Raw genomic sequence first — 27,804 nt, 5'->3', positions numbered from 1 at the left:
GACTTTTTTAATAACAGTGCATGAGCATATATACATAACGCAAACACATAGCATTACATTGCAGTAGGCGTAGCAGTGGGTGGAGCAGAAGGTGTGACGCGTAGCAGTCGCGAAAGATAAGGGTGAAAAAGAGGTGTAACAGGGCGTATACATAGACATGTGATGCAAACGTAACAGAATATGTCATGAATGGGGCGGAAACCATGGAGGGGGCTACCTAAGGAGCCGGGACCTCTAACCTGATGGTGCGCGCAAACTAGCAATGACGTATCACTAGGAGAAGCTGGGGGCTATGAACTCTGTGCTAGGAGCAGAGACTGAAGTCTGGAGAGTCAGGGCGACATGTACCTAAGCAGTATCTAGTATCTGATGTTTAGAGAACATGTTGATATAAACTAGAAGTTAGGAGGGGAAAGGCTGACTTGATTCTAAAACTGGACCATGCATTATTCTACATGTAGTACGTGATGAAGAATATTAAATGACCATTAAATGCAGTATTTCTCTAACGTGGAGACGTGAAGGCTAGACAATGACGGAAACTATTGATGCGATTCAGTAGCTTAGGAATGCAGAGAAGGAGGACTGAACTGATAACTGGAACTATAACATACTTTTGGCAGACTCAGAGGCAGAGCCAGGCTGAACCGGGCACTGTGAGGCAGGAAGTAAGTGAAGGGTCGAGGATACAGGTGGGGGCTGTATCGCTCCTCAGCGAGGCTTTAGGAGACAGGAGCTGAATCTGATGTCCGGGCCCTTTTGAGGCCTAGAAACGGGGACTTTACAATGAAATAACGTGCACACTGAGAAACGTGGCAACGTAACTTTACATAGGCCTGATATTCGTAGTATTCACGAGGACTAGAAACTGGCATATTAGAGATGGACACAACTATAATTGCGTCATTAATCGAACATGGGGAATGCATATGCATATTTTAATCATGCACACATAACATATGATGGATGACACGTAGGGACACAGAACATGGCAAAATTTACTTTTCCACAAGTCGACAAACTGTTGAGAATTAATGATAGTGTCATTATGGATTACTGCAAAAATCTATCTGATGTGGTAACTTCTGTGTTCCATCAGGTGGGAACTGAAGTAATTACAAAAGAGAAAGAACAAGCTCATGATCTGTTACCAGGAGACTGGGTGAGAACAAAAGTACATCGAAGAAGAAACTGCCTTGTACCAAGGTGGCAGAAGGCAAGAGAGGTGATATTGGTCACAACAAATGCAGTAAAGTGTAGAGGATTGAAGAGATGGGTTCATGCTAGTCATACCATACGAGTGCCAGCACCTGAAAATCCTGACGAAGGTGATACAACAGCTGATTCAGATTCTGAAGAAGAGCCTGAAAGTCGACATCTAGAAGATTCAAATGCGAATGAGGCATTGAATGAAGAAAATGAAGAGATTGTGATACAAGATTCTGAAAATGAAGAAGATCTGCTAAATCAAGTAGCAGAAAAAGAAACTGAACAAGTGGTGATTCAAGATCAAGATCAGGAGAGTATTGAAAAGCAGATTGGAAGCTCTGGAAGAAGGAAAAAAATTCTGAAACTGGAAAATTGGAAGTAATTGAAGAAGAAGAAGAGGACGAAATTCCAAGTACCAGCTATAAGGATGCTGTTCCTAACAGAGTGAAACTGCCGAGTAAAGAAGTGCCTGTATCTAAAGAAGAATCTGATACAGAAAAACTGATTATCAATGAATCAGATGATAACATAGAAAGTGAAACAGATGAAAGTGGAGATGAATCAAAAGTGAAAAGTTTAAGAAAAAGAGCTTGGAGAGTGGAGTATAATCTAGCTGAACCGAAAAAGAAATTATCTAGAAAAGGAGATAATTGGCCAAGTGGAAATGAAGGCCTAAAATTTAAATTAGAGAATAAAACAAAAGAGCAGGTTAATGAGATCTCAAGTCAAAAGGAAGAAAACTCAAACAAGGTAAAACAAGCAGAAAAGAAAATTGAAATATTAAACAGAAGAGCAAAAAGAGTAATTAAGCCAAATCAAAAGTATAAGTCATCTGAGTGGACTTATATAATTATTCCCCCAGTAGTAGAAGTAGAAGTAAATAATAGTCAAGAACATTTTGATGATGCATAATGATAATCATAGTGATAATGATTGATTTTGTTCTGACACAAGGTTGAAGAAATTGTGGTAGGTGACACAAGGTTGAAGAGAGTGTGTTAGCTGAAAAACACATTGATGTATGACATAAGGTCGAAGAAAAACTGTTAGACTAAAAAAAATGTTTAAAAAGAGGGGTGTATATTTACTAATTTTTTTAATTTTTAATTTTTATTTTTAAAAGTGAAGATGCCTTCTACTAATAATAACTCGAGATGCTCAATTCTTAGAAGATGTTGCAAATTGTCTTCAATATGTGTAATCCTGATAATCTTAGTTTGGTTAATTTTAGCTGTAATTTTTCCTTTTGGTATAGATAAAGAGATGTATAAAGCTAACATGACTAGTAAAGTTCTGGTTAATCATGACAAACATGATAAAGTTGACAGGACAAATACAATTTTTGTACATAAACCAGAGATTCACCAAGATAGATCTGTAGGAGATTTTTCTAGTAATACCTTCTCAAGGCTTTTATCTGAATATGTTAAGGTGATGGATGCAAAAGATTGCTACATTTGTGTGAAATTGCCTACCTCTGTTTCTGAAGGTGTAACGTATAATATGCTTCCTCTTACTTACGGCATAACCTGTAGTGTAATAGCTAGTTTGTTTTATCAAACAAGCCGTTTAGAGTACTATTACTCAGACTTTGATGAGATTTTTGCAAATTTAAAAATTGAAAATAGCTTGAATAAAGTGAAACATGCTAAACAGATGAGGGAATTGTTCCTAGTAACTAGTGAACTAACTTATGAGTATGCTTTTAGAAATAATTTAACATGTAAACTGAGAACAGAAGAGAAAACATTTTTAAATATGGTGGAAGAGAGAAGGGCAATTTACAAGCGAAATCAGATGCTGAAACAAACTAAATCTAAATTTTGGCAGAAGGAATATGAAAAGCTTAATGGTAGAAATGAAAATGTTGCAATTCATATAGATGAACCTGTTAGTGGAAAATTTTGCATAAGAAGAGATAATACTTTGTTTGATAATTACTTTGTAGGTGCAAGTCAATGTGAAGATACTTATCGTATTTTAGGGGGATGGGGATTTAAAGGAGGCAAAGATCCAATATTTCCTGGAATTTATTTTATTTGTAGGAATAAAGCTTATTACAATCTTCCTGATCACTGGTATGGGACTTGTTACGTGGGATTAGTTTTTCCAAAGATGTTTCATGTAGATAGAAATGCAAAGGGGTCATTTGAAATTGGCAAACATCTGAATAGATTCAGGAGGGAAAGTTTTTCAGAAATTTTGGGAGATATATTTGGTGCAGTAATACCCATGGTAGGAATAACTTTGAATGCAAATAAAATCAGAAAAATGTCTACAATTGTTGATAGATTATCTACAGATACTGCTAGTGGATTTCAATTAGTGAACACAGAACTTATTGCTATGAGAACAATGGTAATGCAGAACCGTCTTGCTTTAGACATTCTGCTAGCAAAAGAAGGAGGAGTTTGTGGAATTTTACATGTCCAACATTGCTGCACATACATACCTGACAAGAGTCAGAATATAGATATAACTGAATTACATGCTGAGGTTGAACCTTTAGAAGATGATAGTTTTTCAGAACGTGTAGGCAAAAGAATTACAGCAATTAAACACTGGTTTCAAGAGATTGGCAGTTCAATTATAGGTAAAATAGTCTTTCCTTTAATAGTCATAGCCATAGTAATACTTTTGTTAAAAATTATTTGCATGATACACAGGAGAAGAAAACATGTTTTAGAGAAGAAAAGAATTTACAATTTAAGAAAAGAAAAAGAAATAGAATTAGAAGAGTTTCGGAGAACTCAATATGAGAGTTGCAGAAAAACAGATGAGTCCAAACTTTAGAAATACTAATATTAAGAAAGTCCAAAACATGTTCAAGGGTTGAAAAATTTATTAATTTTTGGGTGTTGTTTGGTGATTTTGAAATCACCAGATGAGGGAGTTGATGGAGCAAGGTGATGAACAAGATTTTGTTCAAACTTGCAAAGTTAATCTCCCATAATAATAAGTAATCGAATTAATAAGCATGTTGTGAAATTACTAATCAATTTAGTATAAGGATTTATTAATCAGAATACACGGGATTAACTAATGTGCTTTATGTTGCAAACGCGAAGAGAAATAATAAACTAACCATGTCTATTGTCTTTGTCAGTATTAAATGCGGCTGTTTAACTAATGGCATGTGCTTATTATGTGTGCTTATGTTATGTCTTTTCTGTGACAAAATGCTCGCGGAGATTCGTCCAGTTCAAAAGAAGAAAAAAGTAAATATAATGCTGCTTGAGTGTGCTTTGCTAGGTAACATTATGAACGGGTTTTATTAGTATTGGGGGTGGGTAACAGAATGGGTTTCAATTCTTTAATTAATTGAAGTCTTGTGTTTGTTTAATAATAGTTTCCGAAAGTGAGGCCTAAAGATCGTTCAGAGAATGGCTGACAGAGATGCAGATACGAAAAGCTTGTCCAGAGTGGAGCCTTGTACATGCGCAGATTGTGAAGATTTTTACCATGCTGCCATCAATGTTTGAAAAGCAGTTCTTTTCTTTTGCTGAACGTGCTTTCAGAGGAAAGGCCCAAGGACAGGAACTCGATGTGTCTGCCAAGGCTAGGAAGTTAGATTGAAACTCGAGAAGAAAGTATCATTCTTGAGGAAGCCGAATGTCATGGAAATGAGAGACAATAGGGCTTAAGAAAAGCCTGGACTTGGTCAAGAAACGGTAGTGACCTAATACTTTTATCGTGGATTGACACAGCTCAGCCAATGAGAGGCTTGGATTTCTATGAAAATATGTAAAATGTACAAAGTTTTGTTAGAAAGAAAGGTATAAAACCTGACGTTATGAGCAGGAGGGCGCTTCTCGCTTTCCGATTCCTGAATGACGTGACGTGCTGTTGGACTCTTTGGCGCACGTAAGGACAGCAGTCTTTAAATGCTTTTTCCTTTCTAGGAGGAGTGAATTTTAGACAGGGAAATAGATTTAGGGAATGGAAACTGTTATTTGCTAAAAATAATTTGTGCTTTCTGATTTTGCTTTAAAAATGTCAGTCAATTAAGTCATTTCCTTAATAAATGCTGCTTTCTTATTTGCTAATAAAATAAAGATTCTTAACGAAAATGCTCTTTCTTGAATAATAAAGTTAATAAAATTAGATTTGAAAAGACAAGCTGGTCTTGTTTATTCATGGTCTAGTTTCCATCAGTTGATCCAATCGCCTTAGTGGCCTAATTATAAAAGATATACGTTTAAAAACCATGGTGAGTATCGATAAACTGCAGTTGTATATAAACATGTAAATAATTTGTGAATAGTCTTGATTAATTAGGTCACATGATTCAGTTGCTCAAAAATTGTCTTGTTGGTTTATGGGCCTTTATATGTGTTTATGTTTAAATGGTAAGTACTGAGGTGATAGATAGAGTTTGTGAGACAGTTTTTCATTAGGAGCGCTGGATCACCACAAACATTGCATGCAGCAAACACAAATGAATAACATCTTCAATACATTGTAAAACACTTCTACAGCCTGTTTTAAAGTACGCCAATTTACAAATAATGGCTTTTTTATGGTCTAATTCGCTAATTGGGGCCATATTTGTTTTCGTGATCAGGCCTATTTTCTGGTCCAGTCTGAGCCTGCCTAAGGCTGTTTACTGCTGCGGTGCTCCAGCTCCCCTAGCATTCCGTTCACAGCTCTTCTTCAGTCTCTACAGCAGCAGCTAACTTTCACTGATGAGCATCTGTCCTTTCCAGAAACTCATATGCGAGGCGCTGTGGAAGGATGAGTGAGGAGGGTGTTACAATACCCCCAAAATAAACATGCTGGAATTGTGAAGGTGAATGAGCACTAAAGTCTTTAAATTTAATATTTAGCTTGTCTTATTCGCTGTACATGCAGAGAGAAAGGTCAAAGATTAGGCTGTGTCTTCCTACACATTGCTGCTTATTATTTTAACATGGGGATTTGTGTTTATGTTTTTTCCTCTGACTGCAAAGTGAGAGGATTTTGTAAAGTGAGCTATGTGGCAATCTTGCTTTGATGTAAAGATATAAGGCTCAACTCCATTTTGAGTATGCTGCAACACATTTTTCTATATTGTTGCAAAATCATCAACATGTGTGCCTTTGATGCAGATGTCATCTGCCCTTATCTTTTCAAGAACTGGGAAAGTGTCAAGTCATTTAGATATAGACATAAATATAATACCTGATGCAATATAAGTCTGGAACAAGTGCCTTGTTATCTCAAGGTCAAAGAAAGAACAATAGACCAAACAGAGTTGTTTGAATTGTCATATTTTCCTGACAGGTATAAAGTACTGCATCCTAAACTAGTATCTTGAAGCTTATTGGTTGTTAGGCCTAGCACCTTTTGGTTTGGTCTCTCTTGACTTTTTGGTTTCTGACCTCCTGTTTGGACCTCGTTTTGTTTCCTTTAGGACTTTGAGTGCTTAAACACTGCCAAGCAGTGCCAAAGCGCTCTGCTTGTCATATACATACTGATGATTGGTGTATACATGATTGCAGTGGCGGCTGGTGACATTTGAAAGTGGTGAGGCATAAAATGCTACGCAAGCCTGAACAACTTTCGGCGGGTTCGGGGGGCTTCCCCCCCACCCCCCCACACCCGAGAAAAAAATGAAAAAAAGAGTGGACAAATGGTGCATTTTTAAGCAAATTTGAGGGATTCAGGGTAAGTCACTTCATCTACTGCTGTCTAGAAAAAAACAAGAGTACACCTGAAAAACGTCAAAGCACACCATAAAACGAATACAAGCAGAATCTCTACCTACAAAATCAAATATTTATCTGTGTTATATTTCCCCTTTTTTTACCCTTGCAAAGTGGAAAATACCTTTTCAAGTGGAAAATACTCCGCTCCCTCAGGCCCCCATGTGGGTGCTCTCTTTCCATTCAACCTAGAATACTACTTCCTATGCTGGTCAAAGATCGCTTTACAAAACTGCCAGGTGACACTCCATGCCATTATATTCAACGTGCACAGTGCTTTGAAGACAACCATGCGACGTCACAATGTGCAATAAAAATATATAAAAATAAAACGTATAAAGAAGACCGACCCTACTAGTTTAAGTGAACCATTTTCCTTGAAATAGAAGAACCCTGCACTGATGTCACAAGTGTGATATCTTTCCTTGCTTTGGCGAGTTAAAGACATGCTGGGATAGGCTGGGCAGGTCTTCTGGGCCCCTGGCCGGAAATGGGGTTCCACCCAGCCTTCACTTCCTAGCCCCTGGGGTCCATGAATGCGGCCTCTAACAACATCAGAGACCCTCCTACTCTGGGTGGGAGTGTCACCAAGTGCAGCAATGAACAGGAAAACACAAAATGCACACCCCTAATTCGCAGACATGATATTATGCTCCCCAGAGCAAGCACCAGTCTCGTTGCAACTATCTTACATTTTGCAGTTACAGCATTTTTGCGTTCTTCCATATCTGCGCCCTTTGTCTAAGTGCTTCCAAGCGCTACAAAGGACATGCATGTACATCAATTAAATGCATATGCGCTTGGGCAGGCTGCACAGCAAATACGCTCTCCGCATTACTCCCCCAGAATAAAATATCTTATATGGAGCGCTTAGAAGCGGCAAAGGTGCGGATATGAAGCACTGCACGACCACACGTTATTATGCTTCCCTCCAAAAGTCAGAGCCAAGCTATGTTAATTAGAACACTGTAGGGTCTTCCTGTCTGATTAAATGACTTCCTGAGCGCACATGAAATTTCTTTCAATCTATCATGTTCACCTAAAAGCTTAAGCTTCGGAAAATAAGGAAAGAAAAATATGTCTATTCATAAGTTCGTGCCCTCACCAATCACACTCGGTTTCACCATCGAGCATTACTGAGCGGTTCCACAACTCTTGCTGCCCCCTGCGAGCTGTAGACATGTTTAACTTCTCTCTTTGCTGCTCACCACAAGTTAAAGAGAAGTTAATACTTTTCGGTTTATATCAGATGACAACAATCTTATCTCCAGCAAAGGTTTTTCACTGACAGATGTGTTCCCAGTTTCATTTACAATGGTTAACCGTGAACGGAGGCCTCAGCTTTTAACATTACAGTTACAATCATTACAATTACAAAATAAAAAAACAGGAAACCATAATGCTAATGAGTAGGCGACAATGCAAGATCTTTTGCTCCATCCTGGAGTTCAAACCACAGGTTTCAGAAAGTTTGACTGTGTTGCGCTCTCTTACAGTGACTGCAGCCGTTGACCGGTGCCAGTGTCTGTCCCGAGCAGCAAACAGTGAAACATATGGAATACAGCACACCTGCTGCGTAAATACTGATTATGCCGAATTCATTCCTGCGTCTGCGCAGCCAAACTATTACACAGCCCACGCCCCCAGCTCCCATTAGCCATTAAGGAGGCCTTAAAGTAGCGCGAAGGCAAGTGAGTGCTCCAATTGTTGACACCTACTACTCTGTCTTTAGATAGGCCAGCCCTGCCCCTTGCCATCGATTTCAATAGCGCGCTGCGAAAACAGCCTGGGCCGCAGCATAGGCGCCCCATTTAAAGCCAACCATTTGCGCTTTCTCCGGCCACTCCCATCAGGCTGACATCACTGTTATCGCATGTGCTTCCAGGCCGAGCAATAGTCCTCGTCCCGGCCAGCACATGCGCAGGAGGTCTCTGACCTCATCCCTTCCCCCCCAAAAAAACGGAATTAGTAATCACACACAGCAGTGAGCAAGCACTTCATTTGAAGCTGCTGCATGGCATACAGTCTCTCTCTTTTATCTCTTCCCATCGCTCATGCTAGTCTTGAAGCTATAGGGCAACGTCCCTTTCGCTACTTAACACCAGCCACCCCTGCATGATTGGCTGATTTGAGTTAGCTATAAGTCCCTTGTCCAGTGGTAAGACAAATACCTAGGGCATGTAACTCAAATGCTACTAAGGAGCCTGCAGCACTGGTTGTGCCACCCAAGGAGGTAGCTCTTCAAATGTACCATAGGTCTGCCATGGCAGGGCATGTGTGTGCAGGTTAATCTTACTTAGCTTGGCATTTAAAAATCTACTTGCCAAGTTCTGCATGCCTCTCGCTACATCTGAGTACTCCCTGGGTGCCAGGTGCAGTGTAGCGAAGAGGTAGGGCATGTGCAAGTATGCGTTACTTGCCCTAGTAGTGAATAACATTGGATGGTGTGGTAAGTACTGTGAGGCCTTGCTGGATCTAACATTGGTTATATCAAAGATTCCTAAGGCGACATTGCAAATTCCATCTAAGATAAGATATAGTATATAAGAACTGCCACTTGACCACCTGTCAAGAGAGGTCCTTCAGCCCAGACTATCGTGAGCAAGACTTTGCCAGATCAAAAGACGGTCCTGCCTACCAGATATGCTGCCACATATTACACTTTCTAGTGAAAACTAATATCGATCTTGAGTCCAGGAGGAGTTGAAGCTGATGCTGAATGCCTGTTTGCCTTTCGCAGGGAACAAAGCCTCCTTGACTCCTGTTAATTGCAGAGTTTTGAGGTGAATAAGGTAAGCAGTGTGTTCATCCTCCCTAAGAAAATCTAGCTGCAAGTTATTCTACTCTGTATGCTCTCCTAGCATAGTGCATAGAAGTAGGTTTTAGGGTGTTAGGTTTTCAGATTACATTTTAACCAAGATAGAAATGTTCATTCTATTTTTGTTGTTTGCAACGTGCATTTGTGCTTTTTCAATCATATTCTCTGTGGTTATTTTAGATGTGTTGAGCAACAGTGTTCACTTTTTGTAATAAACCTACTTTTTAGTTAAAGTGTCTTTTTCCTATTAAATTTTGTGAGTGTATGATTGAGAGGAATTAAATAGGTTTGTTTCTGATCAACACTGTGTCCCTGTATTACTGTTTAGGGACTATTAGTAACTCAAAAGCATTGAACCCACTATGTATTCGGTGGACCACTGTGGGGATGCAAAAACTTGTCTTTCACATTCATACGTTGTTGCAGTGAACTAAATTCATGTGTGCCACCCGTGGGTGGGAAAGCAAACCTTATAGAGCTGAGCCAAAGACTCAGCTTACACAACAGTTTGGGTACAGGATTGTGAAAGAAAAAGGTGTAGGATGTCATTTTTTCCAACACAAAACAAAATGCAAACATCTATAAATTAACTATACAAATATTTCAAAATATATCAGCATGTAGGTTTAATTTTAACCTCTTTGATGCTCAGGATGACCCCCAGCCGTGTGCGGAGGACGGTCGGGGGCTGTCCGAAACATGCCCACTCATTAATTCTCCCGCACAGCGGGAGAATTCGCGCAGCGCAGAAGGGGCTAAAGTGTGATGAAAACAAAGATTTTTTATATGAAACAAAATACCTTACTTAGCAATGCACACATGACAAATGTTCATTGAAACCCGGTTTCCACACATTATTTGTTCTGCACTACTTGGTTTTATCAGTTTAGATATACCTGTATATATGAAGTGGCCATTTCAGTGAAGAATGCGGGGTCTCTTAATGACAGTGCACTACAACACCATGCTTCAATAATATATTTGCAACAGTGTGCTCCAAAATGCAGAAACAGGCAAATTTAGAAAGGTTTTGCATCGGATTTGTGTTACTTTTTTAGTGCAGACATGACTCAAAATAATTTTGTGGTAATTACGAAAAAACACAAATTGCTATCTGTGCTGCATTGTAAAACAAAAAGAAACACCGGGCATTGCGCTGTTTTGTGTTATTTTGCATCAAGAAGGTGTTCCTTGCGTCGTGTACGAGAATTCGCGGGCATCCATCCACCCATGGATTTTGATACTACCCACATCTACAAAGACATGTAGACAATGATTTGCCCCAAAACGGTGTGCCTGCCTGAGGCTGGCATAACAAAGAGAACAATCTTTATTTTTCTTAGGTATTTCCATTATGCAGCAAATATGCAGAGAGGAAATAGCCACAAAGGATAGTTGTTGTCCACAAAATCTATCCTGACCAAAATGCTTGCAACTTACACAAAGTGTGTCAGTACATGGAGAGTGCAGAACTATGCCATTGATTTGAAGATATGATGCAATTCTGCTCTTTCGAGGTAACACACTACAGCACAACCACTTTGTGTGGGGCGCTGCTCTGCGCCACTTGTTAATAAATCCGACCCTATATCCTTACTCCTCTCTTGCTGAATAAGCATGGCTCATTTTCCACACTTGTTTCTTGTGTGATGCTTGAATTGTTCACAATCACAATGACTTCAGTGATGTAACATTGATGGCAGCACCCCACCCTATCATAATTGTTGCAGCACTACTGTCTCATATCTGGTTCCTTCAAGAGCGCTTGTCTAAATGTTTCTGCATTAGTATCACAGAGGCCAAATTATATCACCTAAGCCTCTGCCGGTGCTGAGTCGATTACATTTGTATCAGCATTCATCTCAGTATTTTTGAGTTTTAGGCCAAACTTGTTGGCGCGTGCCGGGATAATGAAATTTTCACCTCCCTTCATGTGTGAAAGCTCTGTAAGTCTCATCACTCTTCCACATTCTATATGTCATTGTATTATTCTGCAAACATTTTCAGGTGAGGTTGGTCTTGGACAGACAACAGGCCCAGGCACCACAATATAAGTGGCCCCATTAGTAAAATAGCTGGCTAAAATACAGTGGGCGACGTTCGCAAATTTGGGCGGTTTTGACTTGTACCTTGAAAAACACTCTTTAATGGATGATTTATAAGGTATGGTAGATTTCATGCATTTGTGTTTGCTGCACTCAATGTTTGTGGTAACACCAAGGAAATTCTACCCACACACTGATATGTGGGAACAGCCCTTCTGGAACTGCCAAATGGCTCTATAGGCAAATCCAAACCTGTATTTAGGCCACATTTGGATTACCTTTGAAGTATTTTACTACTCTACCAGTGGCCGAAAGACAGAACTACAGACATCAAAACCTGAGACAGTGCATTGTCGTCACATAAGTCAGTGCTTTTACCGGGTATGAGTAAGAATCCCATCTAGGCCTGTTCAACGTTTTACATTTACATTTCTAAAGATGATAAAATGAGTTTTCTAAGGTTCCGTAAAATAGAACTCATAATTTAAATGTCAGGAGAATATTCAATTTAGGGTGTTCATAAATAAACACATATTTTGTCTTAGCTCAAGGGTGCGACAGCATTATTCATAGATAATGGCAGCATATTGTTTCTTATTTCCAGGGTACCCAGAGCTATGGGTAAGAGGGACTGCAGAGCCATTGTTCTTCAGTGGGAAGAAATAAAAGGTAAAAGAGGGACGAGATTAAAGGAGACAAAGGGAGATAAAAAAAAAGGGGGGAAGGGGAAGGGGAGAAACAGGAGAGAGAGCTAACAAGAAGGAGTTAGAGAAACACACAAAAGGAGGTCTGGAGAATCCAAAGAGGTCTGAGGTTTATGCACTTTTGTCAGCCAAACTGAAAGTGTGATCAAGGATGGTAAACGTCTGTATCTCACTTAAAGCCCCCCTCCACCTTGCACGCAAATTCTGCAGTTCCACCCCTCATTCCCATCATAGAGCAGTGCTTCAGGAAGTCTAATCAGCAATCCCTTGCTAACAAAGGGCCTGACTTCGATTTTGGAGGACAGGTTACTCCGTCACAACAGTAACGGATTTCCAATCTGCTGAAATATAAATATAACAGGATATTATGGAATTCATATTTTGGCTGACTGGATATTCCTCAGCGTTTTGATGGAGTAACCTGTCTGCCGAAATCTAAAGCAGGCCCAAATTCTCATTGAATTTCAGTGTGTGGACTTCACCATGCAGCCTCAGTAATGCAGGCAGTTCACTTCCACTGACATAGGAATCTGTTCTCAACACCATTTAGTGCCATGCAAAGCCAGGGACACACAAAGGATACCACTTTGCTCTCCAAAGTAGTACAGTAAATCATACTTTAAGGTGAACATCAGCAGAAATTCGCTCCAGCACTTGCAGAATCTGCTTTTCCGTGATTGCATTGTTTACCCTGTATATACTCTCATGTTGCTGTGATGAAGCTACTGCATCCTTCGATTGCAGATTAACGCTCTTAATATTTTCCTATATATGCATCCAGCCATTAATTTACGTTTCAATCCTGTGAGGTTCCAACCCCCACTAAACAGGGGTAGTAAGCAATATATAAATGCTGCAATACATTACAATACAATTAAAATACAATACAATACAACACCTATTAAGAGCTGTTCTTGGTGAAGCAGTCGTCTTGTGAAAGCCTACTAGCAGATAGACTGTTTGCCTAGTCTAGTGCCAAAGAAATAATCATTTACAGCACTATTCCATGAGAAAATAAGGTTATTTCTTTCTACAGTTTTGCATCTCTCGATTGCAAGCTATCTCTGAAAGCCTCCTCTGTATTTACACAAACCTGCATAAAAAACTCAACTCTCCCTTTCTTATGAGTGATCCGTTCCTAACTTTCCAACCTCTGCACTGCCTCCTTTTGAAGAGCACACCCTACTTTAAACCACATGCATGTTTGTCTTAGTCTCTATTATTGGATTTCTACCAGTGGCTCTCATTTCATTTCAAAATTTCTACATTCACAGCCTCTCCTTTGAAAATCATACCTGCACCCTCACAATATGAGATACATTTTTATCTCATCTATTAATCCCACCAACCAGCTGTATTAACTCACCTAACCTCATCTAACCTGTGATCACACCTAACTCCTTTTCACTTAAACCACACAAAGAAATTGGAATGTATGTGTATGCATTTGGAATTTCTATGGAGTGAATCTAGCCAAATGGCAGTGGACCCCTGTGGAGTAAGTGCATATAATGGTTTTCTTGAAAGTGCAAGACATATCTTAATAACCACTGGATTAACTACTAACCTTGGATTCCAGAGCAGCATGCCGCTGGGTGTAAAGAGCTTCAAAGACACATTAGGGGGAGTAAGCACCATATCCTTAGAATTATAGATGAGTGGCAATGAATTACAGGGATGCTTTTCACTAAGGGGTTATGAATTACATCAAATAGACAACAAGAGTTAAGCTTAAGTTGTGTATGTTGTCCCTTTGAGTCTCAGGGTGAAATACATTACTGTAAATAACTTTTTATCCATCTTTCATTTTATGGTAAGTTTGGCCCCAAAATCACCTGCCCCTGCTTTCAACAACTATGATGGGGCAGAGGAGTAATGGAGAAGCCATATCTATACCTGGCTTCCTGCCACCTACCCAGGGCCGGACTGGGAACCACAACCGGCCCTGGCAAAGTGCTCGGCCGGCCCCCCCTTCCCACTCGGGGGGTTGGGGGTGCCGCGGAGCTCTTTGCCAGGGCTGGTTTTCGGCCGATTTTGTTACAGGGGCGATTTTGCAGCTATGCTGCAAAAATGGCCCTGTAACAAAAACGGCACCCCCAGGGGCCCAAAACCGGCCCCCACCCGTGCGGCACACCGGGGAATTGTCCGGTGCCCGCTATGGCCAGTCCGGCCCTGCACCTACCCCAACCAATCACTGTGCCCTCTCCTTAAGAAGCAGTGCTCCTTAGTTTCTAGTGCTGCTTGACAGGCTCTTAGAGAACTCAGCCAGAGCATCCTGGGATTTCTTTATGATCTAGCAAATGTGGTTAACAGATTTTAACAACTGTTGCTACATCACACCAGTGAGTGACTGTATTTAAATCCAGTTATTCATTCGAGTGGCTCTTTACCAGAGTAATTGCAATACAATACAATAAATAACCCTCCTGGCCCACAATTATACCATAACTCTCAGCGGTCAGGTAGTCAATTGTAGTTCATGCAGGCTGTATAATTATTCCCTTATAATGCCTGACACTTTTACACTAACATAAGACAAACCTGCTATGGCTCGTGCCCACAATCCAGTAGTATAGCAGTCCACAGCAATTAACCACTGATCACCAACTGAACAGACATGAAATAAATGAAGAAATCCACCAAATTCTGCTGGCTAACTGCAGACTTAAATTTCATCCACCACTGCAGGTCCCAACAAGCTACATACTAACCCTGCTTCTTGACATCCCACAATGACAATCAGAAATTGGGTGATGATAATACAATGTATCCTAGTAGTTATCGCCAACTTTTCTCCTTCCAACTTATGCCTGCTCAGGAAAATAAACTTTAAACAAAATATCTCAGAACGGACAGCTACTGAAGTAACCAGCTAAATGGACTATGATCATAAAAATGCCATTAAGAAACCTGCAAAACTGGGTAAAGCTGCAAGCTTACAGAAAAAAACAAAAAGTGCACACCACTTTTTCACAGTTCCTTATTCACCACATCGCTAATTTCTACGTCCCATAACACAATACCCACACATCGTTGGTCATCAAGAAGGGCATGAAAACACTTCCCACATACGAAAAAAACAGAGATCACACTTTCAACCACCCTCTATAGCGTAGAATGCTACTCATGTGGGCAAACACTTCAGTGCCCCACATAGGGGCACTATATAAATATTGCAATACAAAACAATATAACCCAATCCAAAACAAAGGGGCCAAGGGAGGTAAGGAGAGAGACAAAGGGAGGGATAAAGGGGTGAGCAGGTTATCCTATTCAATCCAACTAACAGACTCACATGGGTTCTGGAGTAGCGTGCTGCTCGCCGAAAAATGCTTCAATGCCTCGTCAGGGGTAGTAAGTGCTATAAATACAATCACAATATGAGGTTGAAAGAATTTGAGACAGAGAGTGAGAGAGATATAGCAATGGAGCGAGCAACAGAAAGAAGTTACTGACTAAAGCGACGAAGTGGGGCATAGAGCGAGTAGAAGTCTGTAGGAAACAAAAGAGCAGAGGAAAGAGATGAAAATGGAGAGGGAGAGGAGTGAATGAAGAAATGAGAGATGAGGACAGGTGAGTACTGAGAAAACATTTGGAGTTTCTTGTTATTTTACAGCTAGAGAAAGAAAGGAAACAGAGTCATTTCTGAAAATAATCTCTTGTCGCGTTAGGATGACCAACCGTCTGTAATTTTCACGAACTGTCCTTAAATTAGCACTACCATCCATTGTCCGTGATTAATGCCTTAACCGATGGCATTTGTCCGTAATTTTAGCTAAAGAACAAAAGTTAGTTTCCACAACTGAAAATCCCCAGATGAGGTGGAAGGGGGGAGTCTTGTGTGCTGCATTCTGTTCGGAGGAGCAGACAGCTAAAATAACAAGCATTTGCAATGCAATAGGTCTCGCAGCATTAAAGTTTGAGTTACTGGCATTGTAAATGACAATGCTTTGCATTAATTTTTTTTCTTTAATTTTCAATTGGTATATAAACATTGTTTGTAAATGGTTAGCTGTTGCTTATGCTAAGCAAAGTTGGCAGTAATATAGAGTACTAGTCTTGCTTGTTATAAGCATGCTGATTTAAAGCCCTCTGATACCTGCGGGTAAAGTTTGTGCTATATAAAAGTGAAAACTAATAAATAAATTAAAAAAAGCCTACCTGTACCACGTCCGTTCTTATTCTTTGATGCCACATATCTTTGGGTCCCTGTATTTATTAACTGCACCCGGCTGTGGGAAACCTCCATGGCAGGAACAACGTGTTGCGGGGCAGACACGGGCAATGTAGCCACTGTCCTGTGGCTGCACCGCGGGGTAATAGTGTAGGGGCAGGAAGGCAGGCAGTTGGTAGTGCCATAACACTGCCGCAGCCTCCAATGTGAAGTTCATACAGTGCTGATCCAAGGTACTGATGATTCTCTGATAGCAGCAATTTCAGGCAGCGTATTTTAAATGAGAACACAAAAAGCAAAAAAGACTGCTGCAGTTCGGAAGTCAACAAAACATTAGATCTATTGGGGAAAAACACTACACGAGAGGAAGCAATCGATCGAAAAATCCAAGTGTAAGGTTGGATTAATGCATCCTGCATCTTTGTATGTAGTGGTACTAGAATATTTTGGGAATCAGAAGAGCTAGGAAAATGCTAGTTAAAACAATATTTTATATTGTGAACCTTAGCTAGACTGCAGAGGATCAATAGCACGGCATGTAAATATATATATATATATATATATATTCTTTAAAGAGTATGCCATTTTTAAACCTATCGTCTGGGGCAGACATCTCTCCAAAAGGTCAGGCAACTAATGATATATACATATCGTATAACAGTGGAATTTTAAGTGTTGCTTTTCTAAAGCTACGCAGTATTCTATAATGACAACTTCACATGCAGTGATGAAAGAACACATGGGTGCATTCCTCTCAGAGGAACATGCGCAAGAGCACACAAAGAGACCTGGTCCGGTGGTCACTCAAACAGCAGAACAAGCACGCACAGGCCAGAGCGCGTTATGAAGTGGAGAGAAAAAAACTGTGCACACCTCTGCCAGACTACACTCGGGGGCTTCAAAGCCTCTGGGGTGAACTTTAAAACTCAACAAGAGGCATTTGGAGCAAAGCAGATATTGTGCGCGCTTTCTGAGCCGAGACTCCACCGATCGATATTATGGTGTGTTTTATTAATACAAGACGACGCTCTGACAGGGCCCCATTATTTCCCTACTATTTTCACGTGCCCATCCCCACCTTTGCAACACAGAACCATCAAAACATATGTTCACGAAGCACTCCTAGTAGAAAAAAAACAATCATCAAGAGACATCAAAACATATAGCACTTTCAGGCTTGCTGACCAATCCTCCTTGTCAGGTATTGCATCTGCTTACATTAAGGCAGGTAGCATTCCATTTCGTATTTACATTATAGTGCTCATTAATATAAAGAGCCGGGTGAGAAATGAGAAACCTTTTAGTGGTAGCTCCCGTCACCCTGAGAACAAGTGTGGCGTTAATCAATGCGAGTTAAACTGTGCTCTGCATAATTGGGCACAGAAACCGGATGCAGAATTCAATAACAATATACCCTGGGAGATGCCCATGCATCGCACTAGCTTTCCTCATTCATCTCAATGATGCTCAAGCAGATGAAATCTGTAGGTTTGTTTTCTGAAGCAAATGATACAATCAACAAACACATACCCATACCTAAGAAATGAAAGCTCAGCAGCTGAGAGGGTATGATGTGCCACTCACCCCCGCCCCCTTGGCTGCATGCCCAGGAGCCCGGCTTTCATCAGCATATGTAGAACAGGCAGTGAGGTAAATATTATTTCAGCTGGTGCCCAGACCTCGCATCCTCGGAGGAAAGGGACAGGCTGGGAAGCATCACACACACACACTCGCATGCAATTTCCCTTTCACTTGAGTCTCGTACTCCGCTATGATCTCTTTGTCCTTTTTTAACCTGACGGGCGTCGACATTTCCCCCCGATTTTATGTTCAATACGGCAACTGCAAAGTGTAACAAGCATTGAAGAAAGCTGTTAAACAAGACGTGAGCGAAACCGAAGCCTACTGTGGGGCGGGACTTCCGTCTTCTGCAAGAAGCACGTGCCCACGGAGTGGCTGGCCCAGAGAGGAGCAGTGGTGACGCAGGGCTCCCATGCCCGAGGGAGAGCCCCACGGAGACTACAGAAGTCCGGAGTGGCGCCGATGCGGTGAGTGGGGTTAGTTGTACTGGGGATGGCGGGGGGGTGTCTCTGTATGTGGGCGCTCGTGTGTGTGTATGTGCGCTCGTGTGTGTGTAGGGGCAGGGGCGGTGGTGGGGGAGGTGTGGTGTGTGTCTCTGTATGTGTGCGCTCATGTGTGTGCGTGCGTGTAGGTGCGCTCGTGTGTGTGCGTGTGTGTGTATGTCTCTCTCTGTGTGTGTGCGCGTACGTGTGCGAAAGCAGGGGGGATGTACGACATTACAATGCATGCTTTTACCACGCATGCTTTTACATCGCAAGTTTTACAACGCATACCATTACAACGCATAGTGCTTTGGGGCGCTGGATGGTGAATAGTTTAATTTACTATTCCAACTCCAGTCCCCGTGGATAGTAGGGAAGGTGTTGGATAGTACATTAGACCTATTCCCTATCCTAGAGCGCCCCCCAGCCCAATGCGTTGTAATGGTTTGCGTTGTAAATGTTGCGTCGTAAAGGCTCTGTGTGGTAAAAGTTGCGTTGTAAAGGATGTTTCCCAGCAGGGAGGGTGTGCCTGTGTGTGTTGGAGGCTTTCAAGGGAGACAGGAGATGGTGAACGCGCGCGACCTGATCCGATTCCGGCAGGCTGCGCGTGCCCATCTCTTGTATCCCTTTTGCCTCCTTGTAAGCAGAGCTGACGGCTATAGGTCTCGCGGAGAGAACGCGCTTCGTGCGCTTTCGCCAGGGCGAGACCTAACTCAGGGTGTCTGCTTCCCCAAAGAAATGCAAATGTGTGCAATTGTTTAATTGGCAAATGTTAAGACTGTAAGGAAGGCATTCATTGATGGGGTCACCTGAATATTTCGAATGGAAAAGATATTTTATTTTGAGAGGGTATAGAAAGGGTGTTCCAAGCTGAGCTGTGGAATGCATGCTTTTAATGGAAAGTTATAAAATATGTTTGTATTAGGTAATATCTGCAAATAACTGAAATCTATACTTTAGAAGCATTGTTTATCTTTAACCTAAGTTTATGCGTGCATTTAGTTGCAGCCTATATTATACTGTGTATATAATGTACGTTTAAAATGATGACTTAAACATTAACAGTGCTTTCAGGGACCTGCTAGCACTAAACATACACAAGTCACTTTTCCCTGCTGCACTAAACAGGATTCAATTCTGTGGGCCTCTGGTTGCACACATATACATCTGTAGCCATTGCATTATCCAAGAGAGGTTTCATAACATAAAATAGTTCATTTTACACTGATTAGTTTAACTTTTCTTTATTTTTCAATTAAGGTGAGCAATATTAGTTACCTGACAGTGAGAGATCAACAAAACACTGGCAGAATATTTTTATATTTTTAGCCACACCTTTGATTCCACCTCGTGCTCACTGAACCCGTCCCCATGGCAGTTTGCATACTTTTTTTAATGCACTGCAGTGAATAGCTTCTAGGTGGGAGAGCCAACAAATTAACAAGGAGAGCCGAGCCAAGGGTCTGGCTCTTATCTTAGAGCCCGTGCACAAGCCAAGTCCGAATGCGTATGCAATGTAAATCATATAACAAACGTCATGTAATAAACTTCAAGAGAAGTGTATTTCTTTAGCATGTGAAGCACTGACATTAATACATCACAATAAAGACTATTAAATCATATGCAGAAGGTATTTGTACAACTGATATTCGAAACTCAAGTATTTGAAGGTGCTATCATATGCATTGATGAAAACAAAAGAGTTCTGGTGAAGTAAAATATTTGCCTACGGTCACACACTTTAAGCACATTACCATCGATTTATCCGATTTTTTTCTAATTTAATTTTGTACAAATCAGTCAGGAAATCGCTATTTGTCTTTCCTTATGTTAAGACTTAGGTATTGGAGCACTTTACATGAGCACCAATTTGCCCAGCTTGCCCGTAATTACAGTGGCATAAGAAAGGCCTCTGCAGCCCCTGCAGTGTGGGGGGGGTCCCCGAGCTCCAGGGGACCCCTCAGCGAAGTTCCCTGGCCTGAGAGCTCCAGAGTAAGTCTGTAAGGGGGCCCCTATATGCACTTTGCAGGGGGGCCTCATATTTCTTTACATCACAGCAGAATCACAGGATGCTGAGCCAATGCAAAGACTTGAGCCTGGTTTCCCAGTTCCAAAGTCAGCAGCCCTGGCCCTAACACCACAAGATGGGTAGCGGGAGGGAAGTAGGCAGAAACCACAAAAAACTTGGCTCATTTTGGGCTTGAGGTTCCAACAGGACTTCGAGTAGCTCCATGAACCAGGCTTCGGGCTCAAGCCTGGCTCAAGCTTTTAGTGGTTCTTCCACCTCTAGAATAGCTAGGTAGAGTCTAAAAAGGCTGTGATGTTAGCATATGGTGCCCTGTCTTCCCTTACTTTCATTATGGACCTTTTTTGTTTTAGATATTGTGTCAGATTAACCTCTGATCTGTATCTATTTAACACTGTATACTATTCAGTTGACAGAATAGTACAACAATACGGTCTTCTGGGTTTAAGGAGGTTTAGACAAATAAATCAATTTAGTCAGTGGCTTAAGTGCTATATGAGTGACCATGAAGCCTGAGTTCAAATCCCAGATTTCCTGCATGCCTGAATTGTGTGATCTTAGTCAAATCAATTTACTTCATGTGTCTAATTTACTCAATAGGGACATTTGAGAGTACTTTCAATTCATTCAGTTTAAGATGGACTGTGTACAAAAAAATCACTTGTATGTTTAATTAGGCTGGAATGTTCCATAATCCATTACACAAATATTGGCCATGATGTAAAGGGCACAAGATAATTGGTTCACTTTGTTTACTCATAATTTTGTCAAGGGGGAGTGTTGACAACATTTTTAAAGTTTATGTTTAGAAACCTTCACTTCAAATGAATGTCAATGCAATATTGCCTGATCTATTGCACTAAACTGAAACACCACTATATAGTTTTTAAAAGATTTTATTTTAGTATGCCAACAAGAGGTTACATCTCAGTAAAAACAAGGACCACCCTATGTGCACAACAGGACAGGGGTAAGTATTATACATAAATACAATGTGCTGTGGGCGTCATTTATACAGTGGGAATCCCCCTCAATTAGTGATCCTCGCACTTGATGCAAATATTCATACATTATAGAGAGGATTTCTTAATTATAACAAAAATATAATAGTAATGAATAAGAGGTCCAAGGGTTTCCTTTGTTGATATATTTTCTCAACAATTTCATTACAAGACAAGGAGGCTACATTATGCATTAAGCCTTTAATGCCACTCACAACAGCCGCTTACATCACAAAGGTAAAACAAAGAATTAGATGACATCACGTCAACAATATAAGGCATGAGCAGGAGTAGAGCTGCCTCTTTTAAATGCGGCTCACAACAGATAAGTACTCTTTCTCATCTTATCTCTAGTTAATGCCTATTTATTAATGCTTACTCTGATTTTATACTCATTGTATTTGCTTAAATGCTTTAGGAATTGGCATTGATAAACTTACATTGATAAACTTAAACTGTTTTTCATAAGCTCATCTTAGCTCCTTAGCCTAATCCCGACCTCCAATCTATGGTCGTCGGCCCCCTGTTCCCCTTCCCTTACCGCTAGGTCTGCCATAACCTTTCAAGGGACTTTGGGACTGCGCCGCGCCGCGCTCTTTCTCACGTTGTTTTTCCTCTCATTTCCGATGTCCGGATGTCACTATGTCGTCTTCTCTCCATGTCCGCATGTTTCTTTTTGCCATTATTTTCAAGCGTTTTCCCCCTTTTTGCAATAACCTCGTTACAGCGCTCTTCATTAAGCGCGAGCCTCTGCGCAAGCTCCAATGCGATTCCTTGAACAATACTGACGGAGAGGAATGAACCTTGGCAACGGCGACGCGACGTCGTATGCCTCCTATGGTTCATTCCTCATTAGCCATGTAATGCTGCTCGAGGGCATCGGTTAAATCTCATGATTTTACCGTCTGCGCTACCAATCAACTGTTTCTCGCGTCTGTGCATTCCTGCCTCCTTTTTAAATCCGTCTCAGTCCTATTTCACAATATATTGCCCCATTATACATTTCTTCTGAGCTTGAATAGATTACTTTACCTCTAGCCTCATTTTAACCCTTTACCTTATAAAAAATATATTTTTAAAAAAAGGGTGATTTATGACCTTACTTTACTTATACTTAATTATATAATCTTACTTACCTACCATGTCTGATTTAGAATCAGATGACGCTGTGGCAAGCTCGCCCAATCATAACAGCGATGCTTTCAAGTCTTTCCTTCAAAGGGAAATGAGGTCCTGCATGTTAGATACATTGTGTGAGGTCATGTCTAATAAAAGGTCCCTTGTACTTGATGACAACACTTCCGATCCGGAAGTTGAACTCTCTAAGGCTAATAAAAATACTAAACATTGCCTAAGCACTGATGGAGGTCGCGCTACCTCAAATGAGATGGGAGGTCCAAGCAACTCAAAAGGCATAGGAGGCCAAAGCGCCCCAAAAGGTAAGGTTGCCCCTCGCGGCACGCATGGTTTGGGTGTCCCTAGCGGCACGAATTTGGTGGGCGCCCTCAGCGGTGCAACTATTGTCAGTGCTCGTGTCGATCCCAGCTCTGAGGAAGACGAGTTCTTCGACGATCCCGGCGACGAATTCGTCCTGGATCTTGATGAGCAAGACACTGATGACTGGGACCTTAACACTTTCTCAGAGGCGGATTCCTCCCCCTCGTCGAAGGACACGATCCTCGACCCTCTTGGTGGGGAAATGTTCTCCCCAAAAAACATCTCCCACCCGAACAGCAAAAAGTGGTATCCGCACGATCACGTGGCTAAATTCGTGACCAAGTGGCTGAGGAACTCTCTAGAAAGAGAATCGCGTAACACCATGAGGTCCGAGTGTCCTCGTCCATTCATAGAGGATAAAGTCTGTCAGACACATAACTTAGACCCCGACCTGATTAAGTTCTTGTTTAAGTTAGGCAAGGATCCAAGAAAAGGCCTAGAAAGGGCTCTTAAAGCCTGTCAAGATCGTCTTCTTGACCTACTAGGCCCCCTTACTAGGATCCTTGACCTTGCTGATGTATCGCATATTTCTAACACACCCTTGGATATAAACCTAATAAGGGGTTGGAGCCAGAGAGCCATAGTACTCCTTGGGAATGCTAATTCCTCGCTCAATATTGAAAGGAGGAAATCTGTACTTAATAGAATCAACCCGAAACTCAGGGATCTTGCAGAAAAAGAGCCATCGTGTAAGCCAAATGGCCTCCTCTTCGGAGAGGATATGATTAAAACTCTTGGCAAATACGTCGCAACATTTACAGCTTTGGACAAAGCCCAAAACAATATGAAACGTGTTTTTGGTCAGGCCGGTAGGTGGGGCCGTTCTTCCGGCCGAGGGAATTTCCGGCCCTTCACTTACGGAAGAGGAAGAGGTTCATCCGGTAGAGGCTTCTACCCCTCCAACACCAGGCAGTACTTCCCTCAGAGAGGAAGAGGTTCACGCGGAAGAGGCTTCCCCGCTCGTGGTGCTTCCAACAACACCACCCAAAGTAAGTGCTTCTCTTTCTTCTTCCCCTCCAAAGGTCGGGGGCAGGCTCAAACATTTCATTCACGTCTGGGAATCTTTGACACAAGACCCGTGGGTTCTCGAAACAGTTCAGGGTTTCAAAATAGATTTCACAGAGATTCCTTTCCAATCTGCCACTCCCAATCCTCTGGTTCTTTCTTCAGAACATCTAGAGATCGTCAAAGAAGAGGTATCTTCTATGTTGAAGAAGGGCGCAATAATAGAGGTTCCCTGATCTCAAAAGAATTTTGTAAGCACCCTTTTCCTAGTCGAAAAGAAGGACAAGGGTTGGCGTCCAGTAATAAACCTTCAGGAGGTAAACAAATACCTTGTCTATCGTCATTTCAAGATGGAAGGCATCATCTCCTCAGGGACCTTCTACTCAAAGGAGATTGGCTGGTCAAATTGGACTTAAAAGATGCCTATTTTACCATACCCATGGCAATAGAACATCAACCTTTTCTCCAATGTATTTGGGACAACCGTCTTTTCAATTTCAGGCCCTCCCTTTCGGTCTTTCATCCGCCCCTTGGTGTTTCACCAAGATCATGAGAACGATAGTCTGCGTCCTAAGAGCCAGGGGTATTCGTCTCATCATCTATTTAGACGATATCTTGATCATGTCCCAATCTCACTCACAGATTCTAGAAGATCTCCAAACCTCCATGAACCTCATAGAGAACCTTGGGTTCATTATAAACAGGGAAAAATCCATCCTTTTACCCTCCAAATCTCTGGAGTTCCTAGGCTTCACTGTGGACACATCCAGGTGTCTCCTCTTACTCCCCAAAAAGAAGATTGCCAAAATTCGGAAGGAGATCAGATTTGTCCTCAAACATCAGTCTCTCTCCCTCAGAGAGTTGGCCAGACTTCTTGGTCTTCTTTCTTCCTCGATCCAAGCTATCTTCCCTGGTCCCCTGAACTACTGTGCTCTTCAGAGAGTGAAAGCCCAAGCTCTCAGGTCCGGACTTTGGTACGGAGACCAGGTTTCTCTGGACGAAGAAGCCAGACTGGAACTTTCTTGGTGGCTGGACAATTTGGACGCCTGGAATGGAAGAGCTATCTTTGGTTCAACTCCAGACTTCGTTCTAGAGTCAGACGCCAGCCTTCATGGTTGGGGTGCTCGTCTCCTCGACCAGGACACTGGTGGTGTATGGACCTCTTCGGAGTCTTCCCACCATATAAATTTCTTAGAAATGACGGCCGGGCTTTATGCATTGATGAGCTTCAGACAATCTCTTCAGGGCAGATCCGTTCTTCTGAAGATGGACAACGTTTCCGCAGTCTCGTATATCAACCGTCTCGGCGGTACGAGATCTGCCGACCTATCAGATCTGGCCAAGAAACTCTGGATGTTCTGTTTGGAACACAAGATCTCCCTGAGGGCAGAGTACCTCCCTGGGAAATCCAATCTCTCCGCGGATTGGAACTCGAGATTCCTAGTAGATTTCACCGATTGGAAACTCAATCCGACCGTTTTCAACTCTCTAACTCACTATTGGGGTCCTTTCGATGTGGACCTTTTTGCAAGCCGTTTGACTTTCCAACTTCCACAGTATTTCAGCTGGATGCCAGACCCGGGTGCTCTCGCTGTCAACGCTTTCCTCCAACCTTGGGCTCCTCTCCGCCCCTACGCCTTTCCCCCTTTGCTATGATCCAAAGGGTTCTGCAGAAAGTGAGACAGGAACAGTGCTCTCTGGCCCTGATAACCCCTTTCTGGCCTTCTCAAGCATGATTCCCCACAGCTCTGGAACTTTCTTGCGACGTTCCCCTCCTGATTCCGGCTTCTCAAGGACTCCTCCTAAACGCAAACGGAGAAGATCACCACCTGTTTCTTTCAGGGAACCTGAACCTTCTTGCCTGTAAAGTGTCAGGCAATCTAACCAATTGTCTGGACTTTCGTCATCTGCTCTCACACTCCTTGGAGAATCTTGGGCACCTGGAACACACTACAGATATAATAACATCTGGAAAAATGGTCTAATTAGTGCTTGGAAAGGGACTTGGATCCCGTGGAGGCTCCTATCGTTAATATAGTCAATTTCCTAGTGGAACTTTTTGACAGTGGTCTCTCCTATAGATCCATTAACTGTTATAGATCTGCCATTTCCGCAGGACACTCTATTGTCAACGGTAAGACGGTAGGCAAGAATGTTATTATTTGTAGAGCCCTTAAGAGTATCAGACTTAAAAGGCCCCCTAGGCCTAAATATCAATCTGTTTGGGATGTTAAACTATTGCTTGACCTTTTTTGCTCCTGGCTTGATAACTCCCTTCTTAACAGAAAATGTCTTTCAATTAAACTTGCCTCTCTCTTATGTCTGGTTTCTTGTCGCAGGGTATCCGACGTTAAGGCCCTAGATATCTCTTATAGGAGTTATGACATGTTTGGTGTTAAATTTGAAATTTATAGAAGAACTAAAACTATGTCTGATTTCATTTCCTACCCTCGTTTCGATCTCTGCAAAAAGCTTTGGGTAGTTGATTGCATGAAGGAATATGACTCAAGTATGAAAGACCTTCGTCCTCCTGGTGCCAATCAACTTCTGGTTTCCTATGTCAAACCCTTTAAACCCATCTCTTCCTGCTCTATTGCTAGGTGGGTTAAGTTGGCTATGAACTTTGCTGGTATTGATCTCTCTAAATTTCAAGCACATTCTCTAAGAAGTGCTATGGCCAGCAAATCTTTCTGGTCTGGTGGTAAGTTGGATGTTATCCTTAAGTGTGCAGATTGTTCTAATGCTTCTACCTTTGCGCATCACTACTGCAAACCAATTGAACATGTCTCTGATGCTGTTATTCATGGCTACCAACATGCATAATGTAGCCTCCTTGTCTTGTAATGAAATTGCGATTCTCCTATTAACATGACCAGAGAATCTGGATTTCATTAAAGACACGGAGGCTAACATTATCCCTCCCGTCCCTCCCTTGGACGGAGTATATATTTTGAGTTATATTCTTGATGTGTACTCATTTATCAATTTTAACTATGCTTACATCGTTTGTTACTGACTTTCTTCTGATTTTCATCGGACACTTGACATTCTTCATTTTATTTTCAGATAACTCGAATTAATGGATCTCCAGCATCCTTCCTTCACTTCCTTCCATGGATTTCAACCCGGATTTCAACCCCTTCACCTTCCTTGTACCAAGTTGCTATCCTGACTTCTCATCGTTCCTTCGCATTTAAAAGAGGCAGCTCTACTCCTGCTCATGTCTTATATTGTTGACGTGATGTCATCTAATTCTTTGTTTTACCTTTGTGATGTAAGCGGCTGTTTTGAGTGGAATTAAAGGATTAATGCATAATGTTAGCCTCCGTGTCTTTAATGAAATCCAGATTCTCTGGTCATGTTAATAGGAGAATCGCAATTCTCTGCCGTCATCAGTGTAATCATAACCTACAAAGTGCAAATAACGCAGCGCTCAAGTGAATGTGACAATACATAAAGTCTGAACATAAGACACTGTACAGCCCGGCTCATCATTTAATTTGTGAGCGAAAAGTTGGCAATCATTGCACATTTCTAATGATCATTATCAAAAGTGTGAGCCCGGGATAAAATGTCGA

Source organism: Lissotriton helveticus, chromosome 1_1 (assembly GCF_964261635.1).
Source record: "Lissotriton helveticus chromosome 1_1, aLisHel1.1, whole genome shotgun sequence".
Lineage (NCBI taxonomy): Eukaryota > Metazoa > Chordata > Amphibia > Caudata > Salamandridae > Lissotriton > Lissotriton helveticus.
Note: the sequence above shows the minus strand (reverse complement) of the source record.